Source organism: Bombina bombina, chromosome 2, assembly GCF_027579735.1.
Source record: "Bombina bombina isolate aBomBom1 chromosome 2, aBomBom1.pri, whole genome shotgun sequence".
Classification (NCBI taxonomy): Eukaryota; Metazoa; Chordata; class Amphibia; order Anura; family Bombinatoridae; genus Bombina; species Bombina bombina.
Window position 1 is genome coordinate 144,622,404 of NC_069500.1, and position 15,448 is coordinate 144,637,851.

The following is a 15,448-nucleotide window of genomic DNA, read 5'->3' on the forward strand; positions in this document are numbered from 1 at the left end:
TCAGCAACATATTGTTTTCATTTTCCAGAGTGTAGTTGTATTTGTATAATCCAAAACCAATTATAATCCACATTAATGTAGTATTCTTGTTTCTTATACACACTCTGCTGTATCTCTGCTCCCACCCTATGCCTGCTATGTACAGATCTCTGGTCTAGAGTCTGATGTGTGCAGGGAGTTAAATGGTGTTTACTACTAGAGCAAGTTAAGTATTCTTTCATTTACAGAAAAAAATCAGGGGAAAGCGCGAACGCAGTCCCCCACTACCAGAAATTATGCAGTCGAGTCTCCCACATTTGGGGAAATCGCAGGGGTCAGCACACCCGGAGTGCAATGGATGAGCCTCGCCCCAGGAGAACCACCTTCATGATCATGGTATCTCCCCTGCCAGGTAAGTATGATTTGTACTGAGAATCTAGCGGGCTACTGCTCCAGCGCTACTTGTTAAGCATAAGGGAGCTTCCATTCCTCTGAGTACAGCTGATAAGAGAGATAAATACATTCATTCAAATACTGGCTAAAATAGATCAGACAAGCCCTCTGAATCTTTCACTATGAAAAAAGAATCCATTTCATTAAATTGTGCATTCAAGAACCAGTACTCCCAGAATACACTGCAGCAAACATATTTGCATGTGATGATGTCACAAAGGCTGCCTGCTGTTTCTTCACAAGCATTATCACCCGTCTCATTGGTGTAAAAGAACTGAGCCGAACAGACATCTCACAGAGTATCACTGCCATTACAGCTGCACAACATCAGCTTCAGCACTCTGGGGGTACAGATGGTATTTAGGTAACTTAGCATTTGTTATCAAGCCCTCTGCAAGTATCACTGTTTCTATGTCACAAGCAACTGAACCAGGTGTAAGAACGATTCTCAGTCCAATAGTTTAGACACCTTGAGAGATTGTCCTACGTCTAATACTTTGCTCCTCAGAGGGGATTTATTTTATTTTTTGTTTAACTAATTTCTAAACACAGAACTTTTTGTGAATTAAAGGGACAAAGTCCAAAAAATATCTTTCATAATTCAGATAGAGCATGCCATGTTACACAAATTTCCATTTAAGATCTAATTTGCTTTGTTCTCTTGGTATACTTTGTTAAAAAGCATACCTAGGTAGGCTCAGGAGCAGCAATGCACTGCTGGGAGCTAGCTGCTGACTGGTGGCTGCACATATATGCCTCTTGTCATTGGCTCACCAGAATGAAGCACATTTGATATTAGAAGTCATTTGGAAAGGTGATTAAATCGTTATGATCAATCTGAATCATGACAGAGAAATGTGGGGTTTCATGTCCCTTTTATATATTTGTAGTTATGGTATCAATGTGCAAATATCCCTTTTCTCCAAAGCATGCGCTCTATCACCAGATGAACACTTCCTTGTATGGTTGGATGAACACTTCCTTGTATGGTTGGATGAACACTTCCTTGTATGGTTGGATGAACACTTCCTTGTATGGTTGGATGAACACTTCCTTGTATGGTTGGATGAACACTTCCTTGTATGGTTGAAGAGAAAACTAAAAGGTTTTCAGTGCTATCCTATGTAAGACCATGCAAAATAGAAGCTGTAAATAATAAGGAAAGAGAGATAAACGTCTTGACACTATTTGCTCATTTCAGAGCTGGTGAGAAACTACTTGAGAATTTTTTCAGAAAATGTTAAATTATGCGTAATGTTATAGCTTTGCAGTAAAGTTTATTTATTTTGCCCCCTTTTTGTTTAATTTAGCTCTGAAAATGAAGCTTTTTTAAATTTTTAGATCTTAAAATGCACCCTGCTGATTTATTAAGGCGAATCCTGCTACATATCTTTCCTTAATTTGCTTTAACTGATTACAAAAACAAAACAATGCATTTAATACTAACATTATGAGTGTGGCTAGCCTTGTCTGTAGACTAAAGCCCAGATTGACTCCTCAAAAACAGTCAAACAGTGGGTGGAGTTTGGATACTGAAAATGAATTGCAGTAATAAGGATGTTAACAAATTTTAAAAACACAGACTGATTTGCCTTTCTATAGCAACACAACAGGATTGTCTTGTAATTAAAGTTATGTGAATTGTCCTGTTAATCAGACAATGGGTTTAGCTTGAAAGATTTAGCGCTGCCTTCAAAAAACAGTTGTGGGAAAAGCTGTCAAAGCAACATGCACAGAGCATATTAAAGGAACATATAACAACAAGCCAAGAAAAATAACAGTCAGGACAAGAAAAATGCAGAGCATTATAATTGTTATAAATTGTTATTGATTTGTTGTAACATAAACATATTACTTTGACTAATTGTGTAATGCTAATAAAGTATTGCTGCCTAATGTGCCTTGTACAGCAACAGACTAATAAAACCTATTATTTACAGGAAAAGTCAGGGGAAAGCGCGAACGCAGTCCCCCACTACCACAAATTATGCAGTCAAGTTCCCACATTTGGGGAAATTACAGGGGTCAGCACACCCGAAGTGCAATGGATGAGCCTCACCCTGGGAGAACCACCTTCATGATCATGGTATCTCCCCTGCCAGGTAAGTATGAGTTGTAGTGACAATTGAGAGAGCCTCTGCTCTAGTGCTTCTTGCTTAACATAAGGGAGCTTATGTTCTTCTGCACAATTGACCATAAATAAATAAATTCCAATGCTTCTTCCTAGCTAAAGTGGATCAAGCAAGCCCACAGAATCTTTCACTATGAAAAAAACAAACAAAAAAACTTTAATTGAACTGTGCTTTAAAGAAACTGCACTCCCAGGATACACTGCAGCAAACATATTTGCATGTGATGATGTCACAAAGGCTGCCTGCTGTTTCTTCACAAGCATTATCACCCGTCTCATTGGTGTAAAAGAACTGAGCCGAACAGACATCTCACAGAGTATCACTGCCATTACAGCTGCACAACATCAGCTTCAGCACTCTGGGGGTACAGATGGTATTTAGGTAACTTAGCATTTGTTATCAAGCCCTCTGTAAGTAACACAGTTTCTATGTCACAAGCAACTGAACCAGGTGTAAGAACGATTCTCAGTCCAATAGTTTAGACACCTTGAGAGATTGTCCTACGTCTAATACTTTGCTCCTCAGAGGGGATTTATTTTATTTTTTGTTTAACTAATTTCTAAACACAGAACTTTTCATGAATCAAAACTTTGTTGAAAAGCATACCTAGGTAGGCTCGGGAGCAGCAATGCACTGCTGGGAACTAGCTGCTGACTGGTGGCTGCACATATATGCCTCTTGTCATTGGCTCACCAGAATGAAGCAAAGTTGATAATAGAAGTAATTTGGAAAGGTGTTTAAAAACTGTATGTTCTATCTAAATCATGAAGGAGACATTTGGTGTTTCATGTGCCCTTAAAGGGACAGTTTACTCAAAAATGTTCTCCCCTTTAATTTTTTCCCAATGATCCACTTTACCTGCTGGAGTGTATTAAATTGTTTACAAGTATTTCCATTGCCCTTATATTGACATTTGAAATAGTTTATGTGGCCTGTGGTATCCACACCTATCCTTAAAGGGCCATTATACACTCAAACAAATATTGCCTATTTAAATAAAGCATTCCAAGAAGATAAAGTTTGTAATTGACATCTATTATCAATTTTTCTGCTAAAGACCCTAAAAATGATTTTAAAGTTTCTATTCCTCTGACTGCATATGAATACGTTTGTAGAACCTATTAGCTACAAAGCAAGGCTTTTTCCTACACTCCCTAACTAGTGTGGTTACAGCCAGCCCCCATGCTGGAGCTGTCTGTGTAATTGATAATGCAGTTCAATTACAATCCCCTCACCTGCCCTAGTCCGTTTCTCCCTCACTGTTTACACTGGGCACGAATCTCACACCCCCTCCTGTCCTCACCTTAGCATTCTGTACACAGCTCTGTGAAATATGATCCTACAATCGTTTTGCAGAGCTGCTTGTGAAGTATTTAGAATTCCGTAGTGAGGAGAGAGGGGGAGTGGGATCTCTCCAGGAAGAGTTTTGTGAGATTGCCAAAGTATTCTGGAGGTGATTGGATGCAGGAAGACCTGTGAAGGGGAATGCATGTGTTAGACGCATCCACACTAAACTCACTATCCCAGCTGTAAGTGTAAGACAAGTCAGTGTATATGAGCACAAAAGCGTTACCCTTTGCTGTGCGGATTGTGGAGCGGGTTTGCCGGCTCCAAAGTCACTGAAGTCCCCGAAAGGCATGAGGCCGATTTGCCACGACCACGACTCGAGTGGTGAGATCATCGGGTCTAACGGCTACTAGCCATCGAAGGGTCCACTGCGTCTTTAAAATATCGATAGACGCTACCTCGAGCAGAGCCTACCTACCTGATGTGCGGTATCCTCCGCAGAACCAAGCATTAAGCTTTCCTCAGAACGGAAGCCCCTTACTGGACCGTCTGAGCTCTGGGCGCTGCCTGTTACTGCTGGGGCGGCTGTACCGCCAGGATACAAAGTCCCAAGGAAAGAAGCGGGGAAACGCTACAACTGGACCATCCCGCTGCTACAAGTCAAAACTGACCAGTTCATAGTTTTAAGCCGGTAGCAGCGCTATAACGGGCCGGAGAAACACCTGGTTCACTTATGCTTTAGATTCTGCCCCTGGTGGCAGGCAAAGATCACTGAAGCCGTCGCTGAGCCAGCTGAAGTTTTTCCTTTTGCTTTCTTTGTGTAAGGAATTTGAAAATCTCTTTACCTGTGGGTACACCCAGTGCTGAAATTAAGTGTTTTCTCTTTCTCCAAGTATCTGAAGAACTCAGTATTAGTTGGACTTCCAACACCACCAATTCATCTGGAATCTCTAAAAATAAAAGGGCCAGAATCCACAGCTATCAGCTAGAGCTTACAGTGTTCAGATTGTAAGCTCTAGCTAGTGGTAGCCCTTCTTCTGCTCCAAAGCCAGCTGTGTAAGTTGATTGAGTTGCTGGCGGACCCCAATGATCGCAGGGGAGCGGATTGTCAGTATATTTATGAAAATCTTAGCAGTGCTATCCAAATAATATATATAAGTTTATGGCAGGGTTATAAACACAATACAAAGAAATAGAAACCCTTATCAACCATGCACCTACTAGACCATACAATTAATATAAATATCTGAATTCTTTTATTTAGTTAATATCCATAAACATATTGAAGTATATTTGCAATAAAAGGAAATGAAACAAAATTTATATGCGTTAAAACCAACTCTTAAGATATGCTATCCTTCTTACAAAACCCAGAAAAATATACCTTCACAATTTAGCCTTATTTATTTAACACCATGGGATTAAAACCTTTAACATCCAAGCAATACAATTCTAAACAGTGTTTATAAAACAATAGGATAATATATGTATTCTGCTATTTAACTGCAATTTATCCTAATACAAAATTAACTGACAATATCAGAACTTGCATAGATGATTTACTTGGTCAATCAGACGCAGATTTAAACAATATATGTATATAGGCTGTGAAATGCTAACTTGAGAAAAACACACTGCTTCTTTAAATCTATTAAATACAAATTAACTATGCATATAACTTATCTTACAAAACCTTGAATACGTTACCAAAGTAAAAAGCAGTCGATATCCGATGTTCCTTGGTAGGAATTATTTTACCTCAGATCACCAATAAGTGTATATCGCAATCAATGAGAAGGGTAGATTCGCTTTGCTCAAGTAAAGTGATATCTCACACCAGCGGGAACCAGTTACAAGTTTTAGCTTCAGCAGAAAATCTGTTCCTTTCTCTCCATTGCATTCACTTTTTATTTGGTTTTCCCATCACTGGTAAATTGTGGGTGGCCCTGCAGGAGCTGACCTTCCCATTGGTTATCTGGGAAGTCTAAATCGGATTGGCCCTTGGAAATTTCATTTTTAACAGCCAGAGAGAACCTTCTGGCTGTAGTTCTCGCAACATAACACCAGGTGGCAGCACAAACAGACACAGCAACATTTGAAACAACTTAAGTCAGTATTTCTATGAAATGGTTATTAATTTTATCATAATTTACTGCGACAACTATTCATAATATTTGTTTTGGATAAGTTATATCTTAATGAATTTTCTGATCATTTTGATATGAAACATCACATATCTAACATTATATTAAAATAACTTATATTTCATAGTTATATCACATCAAATATATATCTCATAGTCATATCACATCAAAGTAACTTCCATATTTTCATCTCACTATATTTTAAAAGATGTATGTGAAACTTTATAAACATTTATTTGTATGTTTATATGATATGACTTAATTCATTTCATGCGGCATTCCGTCTCTTTCTAAGATTGATGCTCATGACCAATGGTTGTCTGCAATAAAAATAGAAATAATTATTAGAGATTATCCAATCATTAATATGTGTATGGTCCATAAGTATTTATTTATATTCTTAAAAACACAGAGGCTAAGTAAGATCTTTTGTGTTTTCAAAACATATATATCATTTCTATGTATATCTGAATTTATCTGTCTGAAAAATATAAGCAAAACAGAGGTTATTACACATTTTTGACTGACTAAAACAGTTACCTCCCAAGCTTAGCAAATACCCATGTAATAATAATATAGAATTAGACAATTTCCCAAATTTCTATATTTAATACATTCTGGGGCATGTATTTAAACAGAGAGAGAAAAAAAAATGTTTATTTGCTGTCTGCTTACGTGAACTTCCAGAGTCACACCTTAGCATTTGTCTGTGTTTCCCAAGGCCTTTATTGCTCCACATGGGGTCAATCCATGAGGAGTTGTAAGAGTCTTTAAAACAGCATATTTCCTGTTTAGCCAGCAGTGCAGATGTGGATTTAAAAATTAACACCATGTGCATAAAAGCTGCCTCTCCATGATTTTGATCAGTTCCAAAAGGGTAATTCAGACATTTCGTCTCCATATATTTGCCTGTATCCTGAAACTATGTTATATTTTAGTTCCTTGCTAAATTATACAATTGCATAATTTAACATATTGAGTGTGTGAGATCTGCCAGAGATAATCCTTTGTTCTCCTTTCAGCCAAGAATGTCTCCTGTGCAATTGGAGTGGGGGAGATCTAATCCTTTGTCCTACAGACCATGTTCACATCCACAGATTTATTAGATAAAGTTAAATATATTTCTATATATTATTTAATAATATTTCAAATACCTTGACAGGATCCAGCCCAATATCCAAAGAAGGTGCTCCTTTTTTTTCTCCCAGCTGAACGCAAGTATCTGGGCCAACTTGGCTTTTTACTGTATTCTAATCTTTTCTTGTATTCTTGGACTTCGGCCCATCATATGCAGCAACAACAGGACTGATTGCAGTTTCTTTTGTTTCCAGCTGGAACTATTATAGCTGTTATCCTGCTTTATTTTATTTTTTTTATTGTGCCATTTATTTTCTGTGCGTTTCAGAAATCATAATCTCTGAAATAGCTTTGTACAGAATATTCTTAATCAATATAGTGATCTTTATACGAAAATATACTTGTTGCTATGAAATTGCTGTATTTCATAGATATCTCTCTTGCTGTCTAATGATTTAATATGAGGTTCTTTTCTCTACAGTAATACAACGTTAGTGGAAATGTATACTGTTAAGAATTTGTCTAAGAGCTATTGTGGGTCATATTATATATATCATAGTAATATCCTTAGATACTACATTCTGATAGTTGTTTTTTTGCTTTTCCCTCAGAAATAATTGAAAGAGAGGAGAAGGGAGGTAAAAGGAGAGGGAAATTACAGAGGAAAAGGGAAGGAAAAAAGAAAAGCATTGCAGCTAAATAGTCTAATCAATTTGAATATATTGTTATTTTCTATTGGCTAAAATAGAGTATTGTTGCCCTCAGGGGCTAGTCACATATAGCTCTAAAGGAGAGACCAACTAGTCTTGATAAGGTTAAATTAATACGTAGCTCATCTCTTTAATTTTTTCTGATATAGCAGGCACTAGCTACACAAGATAAAAAAAAAAGAAAAAAAAAAGAGAAGGACACTTAAATACACATATTTTTTAGTTTTTGTTTGTGTTTGTGCACTTATTTTTTTCACAGGGTCCTTGTAGGACCCCTATTTTTATTTTCCTTTTTTGCTCTACACAATAGATGTGGTTGTTTCTTTAAAATTATTTACAATATTGTATTGGTATAGTTATATCTACCTTAATGGAAAGGTTTGTCACTCAGGTGAAACAAAATTCACCCATAATGCCTGCTAAAACAAAAGACAAAAAGAGTAAATCAATTGAAGCTAATACAGACTTCTTACCAGAAGCCTTGGCCATCCCCTCTGACACTCAATTACTAATAACACAGATAAGTCAGCTGTTTATACCCCAATTTGACTCTATCAGAAAAGATCTATCAAGTATCACTCTCAGATTAGACATGATTTCATCAGAGGTTAAACAGTTTGCCACTAGAATATCAGATGCTGAATCTAGAATTTCAGACTTAGAGGATCTAGTCAATACACAAGAAAACGTATTACAAAAACAAGGAGATAAAATTTCTAACCTACAGAACCGCTTGGAGGATCTTGAAGATCGCTCCAGGCGCAATAATATTAGAATTGTTGGCCTGCCCGATACTCCAGAGTATGATGATTTAATACAGTTTACTTCTACTGTTCTTCCACAAGCGTTAGGATTTCCCGCCCATCTACTCCCTCTATCAATAGAGAGAGCCCATCGAATAGGCCCTAGGAGGTCTAACCAAGATGGTACAGTTAGAAATAGAATTTGCATTTTTAAACTTCTCAGATTTCCAGATAAAATTCAAATGTTAAAACTGTTTAAGAAAGCTGATACCTTTACTATAGCGAAACTGCTTTGAAAAGAAAAAGTATGGCCCCTTTCTGTACACAATTTATCAATAAAGGGGAAAATGCTCGTATGCTCTATCCAGCCAGAATAATAATAATGATGGATGGCAATAGGATAACGCTTAGTTCTGTAGAAGAAGCTCAAAAATATATATCTGACGGCTCCTAATCTAGAAGGTAATAGGACAATGTCTGGTTCTGTAGAAGAAGCTCAAAAATATATCTCTTATGACTCCTAATTATAGTTTTAAATTTAGTATTTTTTTTTTTTTTTTTTTCTCTCCGCCCCCTTCCCCCCTCTCTCCCTCCTCCGTTCCCCCTGGTGATTTTTTTTTGTTGATAATGGTAACTATGCCTAATTTTATCAAGTTTTAAAACGGATGTTTATACCCAATTATCTTTATCTTAGATAAATAACTCTATAAGATTAAGTTTAGCAGAAGAATTTAAACTTCTATCTTGGAATGTTGGAGGGATTACTGCATTTATAAAACGTAAATCAGTTATCCAAAGACTGGGAAAATTAAATCCCTCTGTTGTCTTCCTTCAGGAAACACATCTTAAAGATACTGAAATCTCTAAACCGGTCTAAATGGGTGGGAGAAGTCATAGCCACCCCTTGTATTACCAGAAAAAGTGGTGTTGCAATTTAATTAATAAAAACCTTTCATATAAGATTATAGATGTAGAAAAAGATCCGGAAGCAAGATTTATACTATTACAAATTCAAATCCAAGACGTTAAACTGTTTTTATGTAATATCTATGCTCCGAATAAGTTTTCCCCTAAATTCTGGAAGATAATCCGGTCCAAAATTTTCCCTTTTATTAACCAACACATGATAATTGCCGGTGATTTTAATATGTCCCTTTGCACTGAACTTGATAGATTTGACAGTAGGAATAAGAGGGAATATGATAGACAAGCCAAATTTTTCAGATCTTTTTGCTATGGGATGAAACTTATTGATATATGGAGAACTAAGAATCCAGAGTCCCGGGTCTTTACGTGTGAATCTAAAACTTATAAAACATTCTCTAGAATTGACTATATCTTAATATCGGAATCATTATCTATCTTTAAAGTAGTCCCCCAGATTAATGACATAGTTCTATCAGACCATGCTAGTATCTCAATACTTTTACCCTCTCTACCCCGGAGCAAGTGTAATGACCAGATACTATACTTTCCTAGATATCTTTATAACAACGCTAAATTTTCTTTATGGTTGAGGCAGGTGTGGAGAGACTATTGTACCAATAACATATCTTATTTTAGTAAAATAGAGATATTTTGGGAAACGGCGAAGGCAGTCTTAAGAGGAGAGATAAAAGCCTATATGTGTGCTTTAAAAAAAAAAGCTGTTGATCAAGAGAGATTTTTGGCCAATCAAGTTAAAAGTGCTTATGAAAGATATAACACTGAGCGCAATGACCAAAACTGGAATAAATACACAGCAGTCAGGCAGGAAAGAGATGTAGCAATTAAGCAAAAAATTCAAGAGGAAGAAATAAAAAACAATCTTTATTATAAAAGTTTTCATGGCTGTTCAGCTAAATTTTTGGCTAAACTAACCAGGAAAATTTTTTTTATATTCTATCTTTGAGAGAAGGTAATAATAAATATCTAGATCCACAAGAAATCAGTCATTTCTTCCATTCATATTATCAGCAATTATATTCTAGAAAAGAATCAGATATAGTACAGGAAGAAATGTTTTGGTCGAGGATTCAGTTACCGAAAATGCTAGACACAGATTTACTTACATTAAATGCTCCTATATCTCAAGATGAAATAAGGAAAGCTATAGAAAAAAACAAATTAAATAAGGTGGCAGGCCCCGATGGCCTTCCAGCAGAGTTTTTTAAGATATTGTTGGAAGAGATTATAGAAACCTTGGAAAAACTTTTTAATAACTATTTCATTAATGGTCAACAGATGTCGAAAAAAATTTCAGCAGCTAATATTTCTTTAATTCTTAAAAAAGACAAAGACCCGGAAGACCCTAAGTCCTATAGACCTATTTCTGTTCTCAACACAGATTATAAAATTTTAACCTCTATCTTAGCTTCCAGGCTCTCAACCTCTTTTGATAAGATAATCCATCCCGATCAAACGGGTTTTATGTGTACCAGGAATTCTTCAAAAAATATCCACAAGGTCTTAACCTGCATAGATTATATTCATAGCAGTGCGCAAGCCCAACAGAGACAATCTTTGCAAGATACAGCTTTAATTAATCTTGATGCCGAAAAGGCATTCAATGCGATAATTTGGAAGCATTTATTCAGAGCCCTTGAAGAATTTGGCTTTAGGAATCAATTTACCCATTTCATTCATAACATTTATAGAAATCCTATTTCATATCTTCTTGTTAACTCTAGCTTATCTCCACCACTGACACTAGGCAGAGGCACAAGACAGGGTTGCCCTCTGTCGCCCTTTTTATTTAATATTGCTTTAGAACCGCTAGCGATATGGCTAAGAGATGCAATCAATGGTATTAGATTTGGAGCACAAAATCTAAAATTGCTTATCTATGCAGATGACCTATTAATATTTTTAGGGAATCCTGGCCAGGAAATCCCTATAGTTTTAGATAGCCTAAATATGTTTAGTTCCTTCTCTGGCTATAAAATTAATTCTAAGAAAAGTGAACTAATGTGGATTAAAAATGTTAGTTCTACCAAGTTTAATTTCCCTTTTAAACCAGCGGAAACATTTAAATATCTAGGTATCCACATGCATGCCAATCCTAAGCTATGGTACAAACTAAATATCCCTCCTCTTGTTAAGAAAATTGAAAATGACTTAGAATCCTGGATCTCTCTGCCCTTGTCAATCTCAGCTCGCGTCAGTCTTATCAAGACCATTATATTCCCACATCTGTTATATCCCCTACAGAACCTACCACTATTTATCTCGACTTCGGATCAACGCAAATTATATTCTATCTTCTCCAGATTTATCTGGAAAAACAAAAAATCTCGTATTTCGCTTAAAACATTAATGCACTCTCGCCACTCAGCTGGACTTGCATTACCAAATATTCAATTTTATAATAGTGTTTGTCTAGCTAAAATTGCTATCGACTGGTTAGCCGACACTAACATCTTCTCCTGTTCAGCTATGGAAAACTTTATGTTATCCCCCTTTTCTATTAAAGCCAGTTTGCATCACACACTTAAGGATTTACCTTGTAATATTAAAGGCCTGTTAACTATTAAAAATAATTAATACGTAGCTCATCTGTTTAATTTTTTCTGATATAGCAGGCACTAGCTACACAAGATAAAAAAATAAATAAAAAAAAGAGGACACTTAAATACACATATTTTTTAGTTTTTGTTTGTGTTTATGCACTTATTTCTCTTACATGGTGTATCCAGTCCACGGATTCATCCTTACTTGTGGGATATTCTCAATCCCTACAGGAAGTGGCAAAGAGAGCACACAGCAGAGCTGTCCATATAGCTCCCCTCAGGCTCCGCCCTCCCAGTCATTCTCTTTGCCGCTCTAACAAGTAGCATCTCCACGGGAGGGTAAAGAGTATGTGGTGTTAGATTTGTAGTTTTTATTTCTTCAATCAAGAGTTTGTTATTTTAAAATAGTGCCGGTTTGTACTATTTACTCCGAGGCAGAAAGTGATGAAGATTTCTGCTGAGAGGAAAAAGATTTTAGCATGTTGTAACTAAAATCCATTGCTGTTCCCACACAGGACTGTTGAGTACCGGAGAACTTCAGTTGGGGGGAACAGTTTGCAGGCTTAACTGCTTAAGGTATGCTCAGTCACTTTTTTCTAACAAGACTTGGTAATGCTAGAAGACTGACAGAAATCCCCATGTGGGAAGGTAAGCCATATTCTGAGACTCAGTATAGAAGGACGGCTTAGTTAAAGGGCTTAAATACTGGTGGACACTGTTATGGGCTAAATCGATTATTTTATTAGTATAATCTCATATTTGTACAAGTGTTTTTGACGTTTGGAACACTTTTTAGGGTTTTAATACGCCTGGCATATTGTTAGACACCTAATTTCACTCAGGAAGGCCCCACAACTCCGGAGTGAAGAGGGAGGGGGCCTCATTTTCGCGCCTCAGTTGCGCAGTTCTTTTGCAAGACAGCTTCATGCAGCTTCACGTGTAGAGTCCAGAGATTGCAGGAGGACTCCAGGGAGGCTTATTTTCGTCCAAAAGTAATCCCAAAGGAAGGTAGGGCCACAGCAGAGACTGTGGCACCGTGCTGTAGTGTGTTAAACTGGTAGCCTGCTTCAATTTGCTCCGGTTTGGGCAATAAGGGGTTAATTGTCTTGAAAATTTGTGTGCAATCATTTCAAAGCATTAGGATCATGTGGTGAAAATTTCATAAAGATTGGATGTTTTTTGGAGATTTAGTAAAAAAGTGTGTGCTTTTTATTATTTAAAGGCACAGTAAAGTTTTTTCAAAAAGTGTTTTTTACTGTATTTGAGTGCTGTCTAAGTCTGTCAAACATGTCTGAGCCTTCAGATAGACCCTGTTCTATGTGTTTAAAAGCCATGGCAGTACCCCCATTGCATTTGTGTTTAAAGTGTGCTAAGGCATCTAAACATTTTAAAGACCATGCAGTGACACTTAAAAATGTAGCCCAAGATGATTCTTTAACGGAAGGTAACGAGGATAGTCCTTCTTCCTCTCCCCATGTGTCGACTCCAGTTACGCCCGCACAAGCGATGCCTAGTACCTCTAGCGCATTGGCCCCTATTACCTTACAACAATTAGCAGCAGTAATGGATAATTCCCTTGCAGCATTTTTATCCAAACTGCCAGTTTTTCCAAAAAAGCACGATAGCTCAGTTTTAAGAACAGAGGATGAGCAATCAGAAGCTTTGTATGATTTATCTGTAGTACCCTCACAACACTCTGAAGTGGCAGTGAGGGACGGTCTGTCTGAGGGAGAAATTTCTGACACAGGAAAAGTTTCTCAGCGGGCAGAGTCAGATTCCTTAGCGTTTAAATTTAAGCTGGAACACCTCCGCGTCCTGCTTAAGGAGGTTTTAGCTACGCTGGATGACTGTGACTCCATGGTGGTCCCAGAAAAATTGTGTAAAATGGACAGGTTTTTAGAGGTCCCTGTATACACTGAGGCGTTTCCGATCCCAAAGAGGGTGGCGGATATTGTGACTAGGGAGTGGGAGAGACCAGGTGTACCCTTTGTTCCCCCCCCTATCTTTAAGAAAATGTTCCCCATAAACGACCCCAGGCGGGACGCGTGGCAGACGGTCCTTAAGGTAGAGGGAGCTGTTTCAACACTTGCTAAGCGTACAACTATACCAATAGAGGACAGTTGTGCTTTCAAAGATCCTATGGATAAAAAATTGGAAGGTTTGCTGAAGAAAATGTTTGTTCAGCAAGGTTTCCTTCTTCAACCAATTGCCTGCATTATTCCGGTAACTACTGCAGCGGCCTTTTGGTTTGAGGCTCTGGAGGAGTCGCTCCAGAGGGAGACTTCATACGACGAGGTCATGGATAGAATTCATGCTCTAAAGCTGGCTAATTCTTTTATCACTGATGCCGCTTTCCAATTAGCTAAGTAAGCGGCGAAAAATTCAGGTTTTGCCATTATGGCGCGAAGAGCGCTTTGGCTCAAATCGAGGTCGGCTGACGTGTCGTCCAAAACAAAACTATTAAATATTCCTTTCAAGGGGAAGACCCTATTCGGCCCAGAGTTGAAAGAAATTATTTCGGATATCACTGGGGGAAAGGGCCATGCCCTTCCACAAGATAGACCCTTTAAGGACAAAAACAAGGCTAATTTTCGCTCCTTTCGCAACTTCAGGAGCGGACCTGCTGCAACCTCTGCTGCCGCAAAGCAAGATAACGCTTCACAGCCCAAAGCAACCTGGAAACCCTGGAGACAGCATGAAGGGGTAGCCCCCGATCCGGGACCAGATCTAGTAGGGGGCAGACTCTCTCTCTTTGCTCAGGCTTGGGCAAGAGATGTTCCAGATCCCTGGGCATTAGTAATTGTTGCTCAGGGGTATCTTCTAGAATTCAAGGACTCTCCCCCAAGGGGAAGGTTCCACATTTCTCGTTTGTCTTCAGACCAGACAAAGAAACAGGCGTTCTTACGCTGTGTAGAAGATCTTCTAAATATGGGAGTGATACACCCAGTTCCAATTGCAGAACAAGGACTGGGCTTTTACTCAAACCTGTTCGTAGTTCCCAAAAAGGAAGGAACTTTCAGGCCAATCCTGGATCTAAAAATTCTAAACAAATTCCTCAGAGTTCCATCTTTCAAAATGGAAACCATTCGGACAATCTTGCCGATGATCCAGGAAGGTCAATATATGACTACCGTGGATCTAAAGGATGCGTACCTACATATTCCTATCCACAAAGATCATCCTAAGGTTCACCTTTCTGGACAAGCATTACCAGTTCGTGGCCCTTCCTTTCGGGTTGGCCACTGCTCCCAGAATTTTCACAAAGGTGCTAGGGTCCCTTCTAGCGGTACTAAGACCGCGGGGCATTGCAGTAGCACCTTACCTAGACGACATCTTAATACAAGCGTCGTCTTTTCACAGAGCCAAGGCTCATACGGACATTGTTCTGGCCTTTCTAAGGTCTCACGGGTGGAAGGTGAACGTAGAAAAAAGTTC

The 15,448-nt window shown here is 38.0% G+C and overlaps 2 non-coding genes across 2 annotated transcripts; both read right to left on the reverse strand.

Annotated features, from left to right (window-relative positions):
- Positions 1–235: 235 nt before the first annotated feature.
- Positions 236–399, reverse strand: LOC128650498 (U1 spliceosomal RNA). Its single transcript, XR_008400795.1, has one exon. It is a non-coding gene; the product is annotated as a U1 spliceosomal RNA (small nuclear RNA).
- Positions 400–2,379: 1,980 nt separating this feature from the next.
- LOC128650517 (U1 spliceosomal RNA) lies at positions 2,380–2,542 on the reverse strand. The gene has a single exon (XR_008400813.1). It is a non-coding gene; the product is annotated as a U1 spliceosomal RNA (small nuclear RNA).
- Between the last annotated feature and the right edge of the window lie 12,906 nt (positions 2,543–15,448).